General features: G+C 38.4%; 1 long non-coding RNA gene and 1 pseudogene across 2 annotated transcripts in view; one reads left to right on the forward strand and one right to left on the reverse strand.

Moving 5' to 3' along the window:
* The window catches only part of LOC104006967 (uncharacterized), a 195,375-nt gene that overhangs the window by 80,130 nt on the left and 99,327 nt on the right, over window positions 1-15,918 (forward strand). The gene's annotated exons all lie outside the window — the stretch shown is intronic.
* On the reverse strand, window positions 6,829-12,236 carry LOC129144316 (high mobility group protein B3-like; annotated as a pseudogene).

Consider the following 15,918-nt stretch of genomic DNA (forward strand, 5'->3'; position numbering starts at 1 on the left):
AGCTTTTGAATGCCAGGCATTTTCTTTATTCACTCTCCCTCCACTTAAGAGTGTGGCTCTGGCTCTGCCTTTGTTTCAGCCAGTAGCTGAATGCAGCCTCTCAGGCTCACAGCACTGCCCTGTAATCCTCTGAAAGGACTGCTGTTCTTTCTGTTCCCTCCCTAGCAGTGTGGCACTTCCAGCTTAAGCAACTCTCAGCCCAACTGAACTCTTTTATAATCCCACCAGGCAAGCTCTTTTGATACTTATTTCAAAATAAAATAGATGTTTTCTTCTTTATATCTTATGCAATGTTGTTTAGAAGGAACACGGAGAGGATTTTCTGTTCCCTGAGTAATCACAGTAGTTGCTTTTCTTCCTAGAATTGTAGATAATTAAGAACATTATTTTTTTTTTTAAATGTACAACTAGGTACACCATGAAAATCTTAGCTGTGTTGTACTTTTTCATGAGAAAAAAAGTATCCTTTTTACTGTGATAGCCTCGGGGTAAAATAAGTTATACTATCACAGCTTACAAAAAAGGCAATATAGTTGTGAAAATTCACTAGAAAACAAGAGGCTCTATTAAAGAGTTCTAATATCTTGTGGTTTTTCCTTCCACGATGACAGTTATTAAAATTTTTTTAATTTTATTTATTTTTTTGTAGCCTCTTTATAGAAAACTGTCCATTTCATTTATCAACCAGAGTTAGAGATCTTTTATAATTGCATCTACTGAAGTTAATTAGGCATATTATATATCATAGCTTGTTTACCATAATGCTGGCTTTGTTCTTGATTGAAGTGTTATTTGGTGAGTCTGTTTAATGAAGGGTTATGTGTTTTCTTTTGTAATTCTAAAAGTCACAAAAAATTTAGCCCAGATGAATAAATGAAGTTAAGAAGCATTTGAAGAAAGAAAGGAAGTCTCCCAATTTTTGCTAGTTTATTAAGCTAGTGCTTGCATTGGAAAGTAGTGAAAAATCTGTTTTGTTTTTAAAGGCAAAACTAGGCAACATCGCACTTGGCTTAGGTTTTGATGGGATAGTCATTTGGCTTTTAAAAATGCATCCTACAGATACAAGAGCATGCACAGACTAGGAACCGGCATGACTTGTTTCAAAGTTAAGGACACAAATATGGTTATAATATAGTCATCTCCACCCTACCTCCACCAATCAATCATTTACTCCCCTGTACCTCTTTTTAGAAAACAAAACAAAACAAAATAAAATGATATCTTTCTTTAAGACCCAACTTCGCTTTCCCTGCTAGGCAAAAAAAAGAAGAAGGAAAAACAAAAACAAAAACAAAAAAAAAAGAAGAAGAAGAAAAATCCAAGAACCCTAGGAAGGGTGACACTTGTCTTGATTCCAACACTAAACAGAAAGGAAACTATCTGCCCTATTAGACTCCTTCTGCCATTGCTGTTCCCTGGCACACAATGTTGATGTTAAGACCTGAGCCTGCAGATTGATGGACAGTGGGTGTGTGCCATCGCTGAGGTATTCTCGCTGTTATATATACCTGCCAGGCCATAGGGGTGTCCTGTATTATGTGCCAAGGTGATAGCTCTTTTTAGTTCATATCACCATGCTCAGCTACTGTTGCTGAAAGCACATAAAATGGGAGGAAAGGGTATTTCAGAGGTGTAAAATAGCATGTGTTACACTTCGAGACAGAAGAGGTATGGTCATGTCTAGACAGAGAAATACACTGGAAAACATCACTTTCTAACAGTGGATAACTTTGGACTATAGGATCATAGATGACTTTGTTTCAACTTTCTTAGTCTTCTGCAAGAAAACCACATTACCTTATTATTTAAAAATGTTTTAGTACCCAAAGGAGTAAAAAATCAGTGACAGAGGAAAAAACAAAACCTAGAAGTGATATTATTTTTATTTTTATTATTATTATTTTTGAGATAGGTTCTCACTGTCACCCAGGCTGGAGTGCAGTGGCCCAATCATAGCACTGCAGCCTTGAACTCCTGTCTTCAAATGATCCTCCCACCTCAGCCTCCTGAGTAGCTGGGACTACAGGAACACACCATCATGAATAGCTAATTTTTAATTTTAATTTTTTTTTTGGAGAGATGGAGTCTCCCTATGTTGTCCAGGCTGGTCTTGAACTCCTGAGCTCAAGTGGTCCTCCCACCTCAGCCTTCCAAAGTTTTGTGATTATAGGCGTGAACCACTGTGTCCAGCTAGTAATATTTTAAAAAGTGTTATGGAGCAGTACTCAAGCTGTATAAGAAGAAGAAAATGAAAAAATGAATTCATCAGATTTAAGGAAAACATTGATGTAGGAATCCAGTTCTCAAATAAAGCCTGGATCTGGGTACTGGCAGATTCTGTGGAGAAGGTTATAGAGAAATAAGAAAGAATGTAGGGCTGAATTCAGCACGGAAGGTTTTCTCACCTGTTTTTTCTATCTCAAAGGTGCCACCCACAGAGATGCCTGAGAATTTTCCTTAGTCCTTCACTCCCTTCTATTTCAGGATTTAGCTTTATGTCTTTGTTTTCCTGCATCTTGAATGTGATATATCAAAGTATAAATATTTTTATGCTCATCCTGGTTGGTGTCCTCTGAACTTCTTGGATCTGTTGTTTTGTGACTTTGAGGGGAGACAACCGTCTTGCCCTGCTCAGGTGCAACAGCAGATAACATGCAGATTATCAACTAAAGTAACTAGAATCAGTCATTAACTATGCCCCTTGTCCCTCTTCCTATCTCCTTTTGGCTTTATTACTATTAAGGCATAGTAAAACCAACAGACCAGGAGATAACCGCCATTGAAAAGGTAGTTTATTATACTCTCAGATCCCAAGAGAAGGAGTACAGGTCATGCCACAGAGGCCACATAGGGAAGCGCCAGGGTTGGTCCCAAAGCAGAGGGAGAGGGGAAAACTGGTGCCCACGAGCCTTCACCATAGTTTCTATGGGGAAAATGGGCAAGGCAGGGCACTCAGGCTTAGAAAGGGAGAGCTTGAAAATTCCAGCAAGTTCTGGGGTATGGGGTTTGTCCCTAGTTGTCTGGCATCTAGCCCTGGGGTGAATTTCAGCAGGTGTATAGTGGCTTGGAGTGTGAGATAAGGGAGGTGGTTGAGGGTATAGACTCTGAATTGGTTCATTTGTATTTGAATAGTGTGCCACTGGGGAGGAGAAACCCCTTTGACAAGAGCGGGGACAAAGGAGGCAGGAGGCTAAGGCAAGATGACTCAGGCATATTATCAGGTTGTCCAGAATTTGATGTATCTGGCATATGCATGTAGGATAGATAAAGCATCAAGCTTACAGAAGCAGGCGACATGGTTAATATACCCTTCTCCCTCTCATCCTCTTTCTCTCTCCCTCTGGCTTTCATACCCCTGTGAAGAGGCTTATGACAAAGGTCCAGTGTACTTTGCTAATGCGTGGTGGGTGGAGAGCAGTGGGAGAGTTGAAAATGGGATGGGGGCAACAGGATGAATCTCCACTCTTGGGTGCCTCACAGCATCCCCAGTTACCTAAAGAACTTCACTTTACTGAAGAAGTCTTTTGTGTGTAAAATCATAGCTAAGGAAGATGTATCATTAAACTAGTGATAGCTGTGTTATCAAAAATTACCCTAATAATAATGAATAATTTTAAAATTATTAAAATGCCTTTATGCATAATTTTTACTCCAAATTTGAATACTTATTAAGCTATGTATGTGTATATATATGGTTTAGAAAATACATATTTAGAAAATATAAACTATATATTTTACAATCTTGATTTGTATATTAAAAATATAAACCCTATATTGTATGTTTTATATTACAAATATATTTATATATGAGATATTACAAATGTTATAAGAATTTAAGTGACAATGCATTTATTACACATGGCATTGACCATTCTTACCAACCTCGAACTTTCTAAATCACGAGTCTCCTTCAAAACCTATTTAAAGTTCCACATCCCTGGGGAACTTGGGAGTAAGCCTTGCTCCCTAACAGGCTAATCCTGCTCATGGTATTGCAGCACTGATTACACTTGCTAATCTACCCCAGGTTATGGCCAGTCCTGGCCACAGGACTGCCACAGTGTTCTCCAAATAAAGGTTTTTTTCCTGAATATTTCTGATAAGAATACTCCTAAACCTGAGTTTTGATCTTGAGTGTCATTATCTCTCTCCTCCAACTCCCCATGTCCTCACATTCTGTATGCTCAATTCAAGATACTAGAATTCTATCTTGACCTATGTTTTGAGTTTTTGCAATGTTATCCTGCCTTGCTGCTTAGACCTGCTGAAGGGTTTCTGCCAGTACAGAAGCCCAGTCTTTGTACATTATAGATTTCCCAGATGGTGATGACAAGCCTGTCTCTACTGCCAAGTATCTCCTTCTACTGTTATTGATGTGTCCTGCCACCCCAAAGCTGCAATTTACTAACAGATGAGTCTATTTCTAAATCCTGGACATTATCTTAAATTAAACCTTACCTTGAGTAACTAGCCATGCCTAGATGATGAGTTATAAAATAATATACTAAGCATTCCAGCTAGTTTTGCTCTCTTCTCACACACTTTATATCAAACACATTGACTTGTTTTGCAGCCAACTGGGTTTGGGGAATCACTTCTCCTGTTACATTTGGAGGAGCTGTACTTCCTCCTGTCTACAATTCATCCTTCCACTTGAGCTTCGAATTCTCCCTGCTCCCTGCTTCTGAGATCTCTCACATGTGATTATTTGATAAATGTCTACCTCCCACAGTAGGCTGTAATTTGTAGATCAGTGATCTTATTCTATTTTTGATTCCTATTGCACCCGTAATGCCTGGTAGACTGCCTGGCACATAGTAAGTGCTCAATAAATATCTGTTGAATAAACAAATGAAAATGCTAAGGCCCTTGAAGTATGGGACTGTATAATGTAAACTCCATCTTAGAATCTACTGTCATGTTACTCAGACTCTCAAAATATATGTAAATGATGAATGAAGACACTCTTGAAGAAATATATAATTTAATGCTGTGTTAGAATTCATAGGCTTCAGAAGATTAATCTTCAATTTCAGAGAAAAGTATTCTGCATAGAAGTTTAGACCTAAATAAAAGAGGACATATCCCTAGGTAAAAGTTCAGACTAGCTGTCAATGATATGGTGCATTCCTAGGCTCATTTTGATGGTCAATATCCACATTCCTTTTTTGAAATCTGTTGAAATAATTTTCTCCTTTTCATATGGGCAAGAAAACAGAATTGGTTTGATCAAAAGACTCAATGCAGTTTCTAACCATTGCACAAGCCAATAAAAGGCTCACTCTGTGTTCATTTTTGGGTTAGTCCACATCTCCATCATTTATTATGGAATGTAACTGGTATTTCCTGCTTTCACAAAGAAACATAAACCCCAGTTGAAATGTCAAGAACTCAAAAGGATGGGGCTGTGTTCTCTCCATTCGTAAAACAAGAAATCCTCCCTCCGCAAAAATCCCAAATAAGACCTGAGGGCCTAACAACAGCAGTCCCAGTTCTGTTTGCTCTGTAGCAGTGCTGTCCAGTAGAAACTTAATGCCAGTTTCTTAAATATAAGCCACATGTGTAATTTAAAATTTTCTAGTATCCACATTTAAAAAAAGGTAAGAGAAATGTTGAAAATAGTTTTAGTAATGTATTATTAAAATGTAATGCTGTTTATTTAATTTTAAAAATATTTCAGCATTCTAAACATACAAAAAAAACCAGAATGTTGGAGATCATGTTTAAGTACAGAAGGTTCTTGAAATTTCATTGATGCAGTGGCTCTTCGCTTTGTTGACAATGAAATGTTCTACAGTTTCTTTAAAAACAAATGGCTTAAAAACTACCACACTTAACTGAAAAAAAAGCAAAAACAAAAAGTAAATACTTTTCAAGCCAGCTGACCACCTTTTGTTCACAGCTAGGAATGGTAGCAGAATGCTATGTGGTTAGATACAGAAACAAGACAACCTGAAGCTAAATGGATGCCCAGTGCATAGTCAACAGGCCCAGCCTCACAGTGCACAGCCTGAGCTATGGCCACTCCCAGAGGCATCTTCTACCACAGCCTCAACATCAAGCAAAGAGCATCAAGAGTTTGTCTTGGTTGTTTTGTTCGTTTTACAAACTATGGATATATGCAATTGATAACTCAGGATTTCTAGCTAATAACCATGTAGTTAACACTACCTTACAAATTAAAAAAAAAAAAAAATGCCAGAAGCACCTTTAAATGCCTTATCACACTAACAGCAAAGCACACAGAGTGAGGAGAGCATGAAGTTGCCTTTTCATTTTAAAAATATTTGGAAATATGTACAACTTTGATATAGTTTCAGGGTGCTCTAGACCCACTTGACCACTTCATGTAAAGAGTTTCTAGTTTGAGAAACAACAATATGATCATAATCAAACTCTGTAATTAAAACTAATGAGGGCAACAGACACTTCTCAAATAAGAGATGTGTCAATTACAGCTCTCCCCTACTTCAAGGCAGGTGTCCCCAACCCCTGGGCCATAGATAGATACCAGTCAGTGGCCTGTTAGGAACCAGGCCACACAGCAGGAGGTGAGTGGCAAGTGAGCAAAGCTTCATCTGTATTTACAACCACTCCCCATGGCTCACATTACCATCTGAGCTCCGCCTCCTGTCAGATCAGCAGCAGCTCTCATAGGAGAGCAAACCCCGTTGTGAACTGTGCATACGAGGGATCTAGTTTACCTGCTTCTTATGAGAATCTAACTAATGGCTGATGATCTGTCACTGCCTCCCATCACCCCCAGAAAGACTGTCTAGTTGGAGGAAAACAAGCTCTGGGCTCCCACTGATTCTACATTATGGTGAGTCATATAATTATTTCATTATATATTACAATGTAATAATAATAGAAATAAAGTGCACAATAAATGTACTGTGCATGAATCATCCCAAAGACCATCTCCCGACCCATCCATGGAAAAACTGTCCCACAAAACTGGTCCCTGGTTCCAAAAAGGTTGGAGACTGTTGCTCTAAGGTATTCACAAGGAGACAAACAGTTTTTTAAATTTTTTACTCCTCTTCCTCCTCCTTATTTTCCTTCCTCCTCATTTTCTTTGTTGTCCTCTTCCACCTTTTTCCAGGCAACTTTAGTGGAACCCTTTGGGCCATCAAACTTTCCTTTAGACTTACAGTCAGCAACATCCTTCTCATACTTCTTCAGCTATGCCACCTTAGTGATGTAAGGCTGCTTTTCACTGTCATTTAAGTTATTCCACATCTCACCCAGCTTTTTGACACGTCTCCAATAGAGATGTCAGGGTTTGTGGATTTGATCTTGTGGCAGAATTCTGAATAGAAAAGGAAGAATCCAGATGGTGGCCTTTTGGGGGCGTTAGGGTTCTTCTTCTTGCCTCCCTTAGCTGGTTCTTAATTCTTCATCTCCCAATCATAGTGTACTTTATCTGCCTTTGCCATTTCGTCAAATTTAGACTTCTCTTTCCCAGACATTGTCTTCCACCTCTCAGAGCAATTCTTGGAAAATTCTGTAAAATTAATAGGGAACTCTAGATTTTTCTTTTTATGTTCTTCTCTGCCCATCTGCACAAAGAAGGCATAGGCAGACATCTTGCCCTTTGGTTTCTTCGGGTCAACTTTATCCATCCTGACTGTATTGTTCCAATATATTTTATTTAGCTTAAAATATCAAAAAAGTCATTTCAACATGTAATCAATATGAAAATTATTGAGATATTTTACATTTTTTTCCTATACTAAGTCTTTGTAATCTGATGTTTACTTTACACTTCAATTCAAACTAGCCAAAATTTGAGAGCTTAATCGCAGGGTGTGGCTAATGGTTACACATTGGGCAGCACAGTTCTAGAATATGCTTCTGCGCTATTGTTTCCCATACAATTGAGAGAGATGTCCACATTTATTTCTACTGCAACCATTGGTACCATAATGAGGAAAGGCCAGCTGTTGAAATCTCTGTAAAGTTTTAATAGATTCAGTAAGTAAGATCTAACCAAGTGCTTGAGTTCTCTCCAAGCCTCTGCTCACTGCAGCTGCAGTTGCTAGATTAAGCTCAGCTTTGATACAATGTGACTGGGTTCATGCTGCTGCTCTTATTGCTGCCATCATTATACAACCTTGTCCAGGCTCACTGTGGCCAGACACAGGAAGAACTCTTTTTCCTTTCATGTCAAGTACAGCCAAGTGTGCTTAAGCCAAAACTGACTCGACATCTCAGTCCTACAGCTTTTGTCAGATTCACTCACATGTATACTTTCTGTTTTTCTTACTCTGGGTAACTCTATCGATCAGAAAGCATCCTTCTAGGCCAAGTACCTATAAATGCTAATAATAATAATAAGTAACAAGTAGCTATAAATGCTAGAATAATATATATATGAATTTTTAAATTTATTTTTTTGAGACAGGGTCTCACTGTTGCCCAGGCTAGAATGCAGTGGTGTGGTTATAGCCCACTGCAGCCTCAAATTCCTGTACTCCAACAATCCTCCCTCCCACCTCAGTCTCCTGAGTAGCAGGGACCACAGGTGCACAGCACCATGTCTGGCTAATTTTTTAATTTTTTGTAGAGGTGGGGTCTCTCTATGTTGCCCAGGCTGTTCTTGAGCTCCTGGACTCAAGCAATCCTTCTGCCTTGGCCTCTCAAAGTGTTGGGAATACAGGTATGAGCCACCCCACCACAGCCAGCTGAATTTTTTTTTTTTTTTTTTTTGAGATGAAGTCTTGCTCCTGTCGCCCAGCCTGGAGTGCAATGGCACGATCTTGGCTCACTGCAACCTCCGTCTCCCAGGTTTAAGTGATTCTCCTGCCTCAGCCTCCTGAGTAGTTGGGATTACAAGTGCATGACACCACCCCTGGCTAATTTTTGTATTTTTAGTAGAGACAGGGTTTTACCATGTTGGCCAGGCTGGTCTCAAACTCCTGACTTCAGGCGATCCGCCCGCCTTGGCCTCCCAAAGTGCTGGGATTACAGGCATGCGCCACCGCACCTGGCCCTGAATAATATTTTTTAAATAAGGTTTTAACAGACAGGACAAATAAAATTGTGGAGAATTAATAAACCAAGCTTTAGTGTCATGAGAATAGCATAAGTTTTCTTAAATTTTCTTATGTAGTAAATTACAAAGATTATACTGTGGATTCTGATAATTTCCAGCTCATCTTTACTAGAGAGTGATTGATAGTAGATCTAACCTAAGATGATTTTGTTGATTTTTCAAATTGTGTTGCCTGGACCTAATGCATCTGCAGAGCCTGCTGCTGGGGGCCCTGGGGCAGAGGAGAGAGGCAGGTGTGGATAAAGGGTAGCAGGCAGCAGGGCATTGGCTTCTCATTCTCTTCTTCCCAAACCTCCACCATTGTCTTCCATTGTTTTTCTTTCAATGCTTCTGGGCAAGATCCGGTATGGATAAATGGTTTCTGTGCCCAATTTTTAAAAGCCCACCTACCTAAGGGAATTGTCTCTGTTTTGATTCAGTCTGCATATTTTTTTGTGCTCCCCATATTACATTTTTATCCTGCCATCTGTGCTGAGATGTCCACTTTTTCCTTAGAGGCTTTACTACTAAGCACTGTCTTTGCTTGTGCAACTGTTCAAAGAAAAATCTTTCAGTACCACATCTTTTAAGCTCATTTTTATTGTGTGTGTGTGTTTTTTTTTGTTTTTTTTTTTTGGCTTTCTGTTTATTTAAGTAATATTCTTACTGTGGGGGAAGAAACTAAATAGAAAAAAGGACATAAAAGTCATCCATAATCACATCACACAGAGATAAAAATGTTAACATTTTGATAATTTCCTCCTGAATTTTAGTTCGTGTATATTTTAAACTAAATTTGAATCATCTTTTATGTGTTTTTCATTATTGTGATCTTGTGTCTATTTCATTAAAGCATAATCATTATTAACTTTAAAATTCTTTTTTTTTAATTTTTAAAATTATACTTTTGTCAATTTTGGCTTCTGTTGCCATTGCTTTTGGTGTTTTAGTAATGAAGTCTTTGCCCATGCCTATGTCCTGAATGGTATTGCCTAATTTTTCTTCTAGGGTTTTTATGGATTTTGGTCTACATTTAAGTCTTTAATCCATCTTTAATCCATCTTGAGTTAATTTTTTGTATAAGATGTAAGGAAAGGATCCAGTTTCAGCTTTCTGCATATGGCTAGCCAGTTTTCCCAACACCATTTATTAAATACAGAATCCTTTCCCTGTTGCTTGTTTTGGTCAGGTTTGTCAAAAATCAGATGTTGGTAGATGTGTGACATTGTTTCTGAGGCCTCTATTCTGTTCCATTGATCTATATATCTGTTTGGTACCAATACCATGCTGTTTTGGTTACTGTAGCATTGTAGTATAGTTTGAAGTCAGGTAGTGTGATGACTGCAGCTTTGTTTTTTGCTTAGGATTGTCTTGACTATGCAGGCTCTTTTTTGGTTCCATATAAAATGTAAAGTAGTTTTTTCCAATTCTGTGAAGAATGTCAATGGTAGCTTGATGGGGATAGCATTGAATCTATAAATTACTTTGGGCAGTATGGCCATTTCCATGATACTGATTCTTCCTATCCATCAACATGGAATGTTTTTCCATTTGTTTGTGTCCTCTCTTCTTTCCGTGAGCAGTGGTTTGTAGTTCTCCTTGGATAGGTCCTTCATATCCCTTGTAAGTTGTATTCCTAGGTATTTTATTCTCTTCGTACCAATTGTGAATGGGAGTTCACTCATGATTTGGCTCTCTGTTTGTCTATTTTTGGTGTATAGCAATGCTTGTGATTGTTTGCACATTGATTTTGTATCCTGAGACTTTGCTGCAAGTTGCTTATCTGCTTGTGAAGATTATGGGCTGAGACCCTGGGGTTTTCTAAATATACAATCATGTCATCTGCAAACAGAGACAATTTGACTTCCTCTTTTCCTAACTGAATATTCTTTATTTCTTTATCTTGCCTGATTGCCCTTGCCAGAACTTCCAACACTATGTTGAATAGGAGTGGTGAGAAGGGGCATCCTTGTGTCAGTTTTCAAAGGGAATCCAGTTTTTGCCCATTCGGTATGATACTGGCTGTGGGTTTGTCATAAATAGCTCTTATTATTTTGAGATACATTCCATCACTGCCTAGTTTGTTGAGAGTTTTTAGCATGAAGGGCAGTTGAATTTTATCAAAGGCCTTTTCTGCATCTATTGAGATAATCGTGTGGTTTTTGTCATTGGTTCTGCTTATCTGATGGATTACGTTTATTGATTTGCATATGTTGAACCAGCCTTGCATCCCAGAGATGAAGCTGACTTGATTGTGGTGGATAAGCTTTTTGCTGTGTTGCTGGATTATCTTTGCCAGTATTTTACTGAGGATTTTCACATCGATTTCATCAGGGATATTGGCCTGAAATTTTCCTTTTTTGTTGTGTCTCTGCCAGGTTTTGGTATCAGGATGATGCTGGCCTCATAAAATGAGTTAGGGAGGAGTCCTTCTTTTTCTGTGGTTTGGAATAGTTTTAGAAAGAATGGTACCATCTCCTCTTTGTATCTCCAGTAGAATTCGGCTGTGACTCTGTCTGGTCCTGGACTATATTTGGTTGGTAGCTATTAATTGCTGCCTCTATTTCAGAACTTGTTTTTGGCCTTCTCAGGGATTCTTCTTCTTCCTGGTTTAGTTTTGGGAGGGTATATGAGTCCAGTAATTTATCCATTTTTTTCTAGATTTTCTAGCTTATTTGCATAGAGGTGTTTATAGTATTCTCTGATGATAGTTTGTATTTCTGTGGGATTGGTGGTGATATCCCCTTTATCATTTTTAATTGCATCTATTTGATTATTGTCTCTTGTTTTCTTTATTGGTCTGGCTAGTGGTCTATCTATTTTGTTGATCTTTTCAAAAAACCAGCTCCTGGATTCATTGATTTTTTGAAGGGTCTTTCATGTCTCTATCTCCTTCAGTTCTGCTCTGATCTTAGGTATTTCTTGTCTTCTGCTAGCTTTTGATTTTGTTTGTGCTTTCTTCTCTAGTTCTTTTTATTGTGATGTTAGGGTGTCGATTTTAGATCTTTCCTGCCTTCTCTTGTGGGCATTTAGTGCTATACATTTCTCTCTACACACTGCTTTAAATGTGTCCCAGAGATTCTGGCACATTGTGTCTTTGTTCTCATTGGTTTCAAAGAACATCTTTATTTCTGCCTTCATTTCATTATTTATCCAGTAGTTATTGAGGAGCAGGTGGTTTAGTTTCCATGTAGTTGTGCAGTTTTGAGTGAGTTTTTTAATCCTGAGATCTAATTTGATTGCACTGTGGTCTGAAAGACTGTTTGTCATGATTTCCGTTCTTTTGCATTTTCTGAGGAGTGTTTTATTGTCAATTATGTTGTCGATTTTAGAATAAATATTATGTGGTGCTGAGAAGAATGTATATTCTGTTGATTTGGAGTGGAGAGTTCTGTAGATGTCTATTAAGTCAGCTTGGTCCAGAGCTGAGTTCAAGTCCTGGATATCCTTGTTAATTTTCTGTCTCATTGATCTGTCTAATACTGATAGTAGGGTGTTAAAGTCTCCTACTATTATTATGTGGGAGTCTAAGTCTCTTTGTAGGTCTCTAAGAACTTGCTTTAGAAATCTGGGTGCTCCTGTATTGGGTGCATATATACTTAGGATAGCTCTTCTTGTTGCATTGATCCCTTTACCATTATGTAATGACCTTCTTTGTTTCTTTTTAGCTTTGTTGAATTAAAGTCTGTTTTATCAGAGACTAGGATTGCAATCCATGCTTTTTTTGCTTTCCATTTGCATGGTAAATATTTCTCCATCCCTTTATTTTGAGCCTATGTGTGTCTTTGCATGTCAGATAGGTGTCCTGAATACAGCACACCAATGGGTCTTGACTCTTTGTCCAATTTGCCAGTCTGTGTCTTTTAATTGGGGCATTTAGCCCATTTACATTTAAGGTTCATATTGTTGTATGTGAATTTGATTCTGCCATTAAGATGCTAGCTGGTTATTTTGCCCATTAGTTGTTGCAGTTTCTTCATAGTATTGATGGTCTTTACAAGTTGGTATGTTTTTGCAGTGGCTGGTACCGGTTGTTCCTTTCCATGTTTAGTGCTTCCTTCAGGAGCTCATGTAGGGCAGGCCTGGTGGTGACAAAATCTCTCAGCATTTCCCTTACTCTAAAGGATTTTATTTCTCCTTCTCTTTTGAAGCTTAGTTTGGCTGGATATGAAATTCTGGTTTGAAAATTCTTTTTTTTTTTTCTTTCTTTCTTGAGATGGAGTCTCACTCTGTGGCCCAGGCTGGAGTGCAGTGGCATGATCTCAGCTAACCACAAAATCCACCTCCTGAGTTCAAGCAATTCTTCTGCCTCAGCCTCCTGAGTAACTGGGATTACAGGTGTGCGCCACCATGCCCGGCTAATTTTTGTATTTTTAGTAGAGACAGGGTTTCACCATGTTGGTTAGGCTGGTCTCGAACTCCTGACCTCATGATCTGCCCACCTCAGCCTCCCAAAGTGCTGGGATTACAGGCATGAGCCACTGTGACTGGTCCAAAAATTTTTTCTTTAAGAATGTTGAATATTGGCCCCCTCTCTCTTCTGGCTTGTAGGGTTTCTGCTGAGAGATCTGCTATTAGTCTGATGGGCTTCCCTTTGTGGGTAACTCGACCTTTCTCTCTGGCTGCCCTTAACATTTTTTTCTTCATTTCAACCTTGGTAAATCTGATGATTATGTGTCTTCAGGTTGCTCTTCTCAAGGAGTATCTTTGTAGTGTTCTCCGTATTTTCTGAATTTGAATGTTGGCTTGCCTTGCTAGGTTGGGGAAGTTCTCCTGGATATTATCCTGAAGAGTATTTTCCAACTTGGCTCCATTCTCTCCATTACTTTCAGGTACACCAATCAAACATAGATTTTGTCTTTTCACATAGTCCCATATTTCTCAGAGTCATTGTTTCTTTTCACTCTTTTTTCTATAACCTTGTCTTCTCACTGTATTTCTTTGAGTTGATCTTCAGTCTCTGATATCCTTTCTTCTGCTTAATCAATTCAGCTGTTGATACTTGTGTATGCTTCACGAAGTTCTCATGCTGTGTTTTTCAGCTCCATCAGTTCATTTATGTTCTTCTCTAAACTGGTTACTCTAGTGAGCAATTCGTCTAATCTTTTTTCAAGGTTCTTTTTCTTTCATTTTCTGGGATCTCTCTCTCTCTCTCTCTCTACATATGTGTGTGTGTGTGTGTGTGTGTGTGTGGTCTTGAAAGTTTTAAGGAACAGTGATCAGTTATTCAGTAGAGAGGAAGGTTTGTCTGACATTCTTCTCATGGTTAGACTGGAGACATGACTTATTACTGGTGATGTTGTCCTTCATACCTGGGCAAGATAGTGTTGGATAGTTTTCTCCACTATAAAATTTCTTCCCCTTCCTCTCCCCCCTTTTTTTAATCTTCCTTCATATTCGATTCTTTGGAAGCAAATCATTAAGAACAGTCCATATTTAAAGATTTAGGGTAGTAATCATTAAGTTTCACCTCCTGGAAGGGTGATGTCTTTCACATTTAATTGTATTTTGAGATTTCCTTCATTTGCACTTGACTTGTGAATTTTTATCTGCCTTTTAAAAAATTTGTTAATCTGTATCATTTTTTTTGTATGCTACTTTTACAGTTGAATTCTATTTTACAAGCCAATGTATACCTCTTTGTCTTTTATCAGAGGAATTTCTCAAGATTTTATCTTTACTGATTGATTTCTAAGGGATGCTACTTGCTTCTAACATCATGTTAATCAGCAATGTAGGCTCTGGCATAGCTTACCAACCCTAAGAGTGTCAGGGAGTTGCTCTGTGTAATGGTGGAGTACTCAGCTGTCTTCTCCATGGTGGTTGAGTTCTCTGGATGGGATCAGCTTTCTTCACATGTCACTGAAGTGAAAGGGGACAATTGAAACCTATTTTGACAGGGTGAGTCATTTCTAAGCAAGCAATGTGACCTAAAAAGAAATCTCTTATTTTGTAATACCATAATCTTTCTGGTTCAAATTTTAATAGCTACCATTTGTGCGTTTGGCATTATCCTGGATGCTTTATGTGTAACATTTTATTTCATCTTCCCAACATTCCTAAGGGTAAGCCTTGTTAAGATGACAAACTCCTCCTAGGAAATGGCAGAAGTTTGAAAATAAGCCCATCTTACTTCTATACCTGTGCTCTTTTCTGCTGCACCAATCCCCTAGTAGACAGAAAAATCCCTGACAGCACATTTCTTCTGCTTCCTACCCTTTCCTGGAACTTTCCAAAATGTTACTATTTATCTGATTCAGGCTCAGAGTCAAATAGGCAATTTTACTGTCCTGCTTCCATTAAGTAGTGCAAAAATCAGTAAGTGGTGGTCTAATGCAGACACACAACAAATAAAACAGTAAAAGTCATGATGTGAAATTGTAAGGAGAGAAGAAAGCCTACCTTAAATAAATTCAATTCAACAAACACTAAATTAGCCCCCTGCTATATGGAGATCCTTGGGAAGATAAAAGAGTGAATTAGGCACAGTATTTGTACATTAGGAACTCTCAGATTTTGATTGAAGGAAACCAAAATATTTCTCTCCAAAATAGTGAGCACTGTTGAATTACAAACACTGAAAACACAGGGGAACACTCTGTCTCAGGCTCTGCTTGCCTGATAGCAGGCCATCAATCCTTCCTTAAGACAGAACTTGCTTATCAGCCCAGAGAAGTCACCAGAGAAGTTTTCAGGAGGCACCAGAAAAAATTGCAGACACATTTTACTATCTTCCTACATTTTCCTACCTTTTGAAAGACTGAAACTGCTCTCTCCTTTGTCTTTCTACTATATCGGATTGATGGTTCTTTGTTGAAATACTATTTAAGCAAGTCCCATAAGTCACTGCCTTGAGAGAGAAATACTTTTGAACTGAGGCC

Source organism: Pan troglodytes, chromosome 5 (assembly GCF_028858775.2).
Source record: "Pan troglodytes isolate AG18354 chromosome 5, NHGRI_mPanTro3-v2.0_pri, whole genome shotgun sequence".
NCBI lineage: Eukaryota > Metazoa > Chordata > Mammalia > Primates > Hominidae > Pan > Pan troglodytes.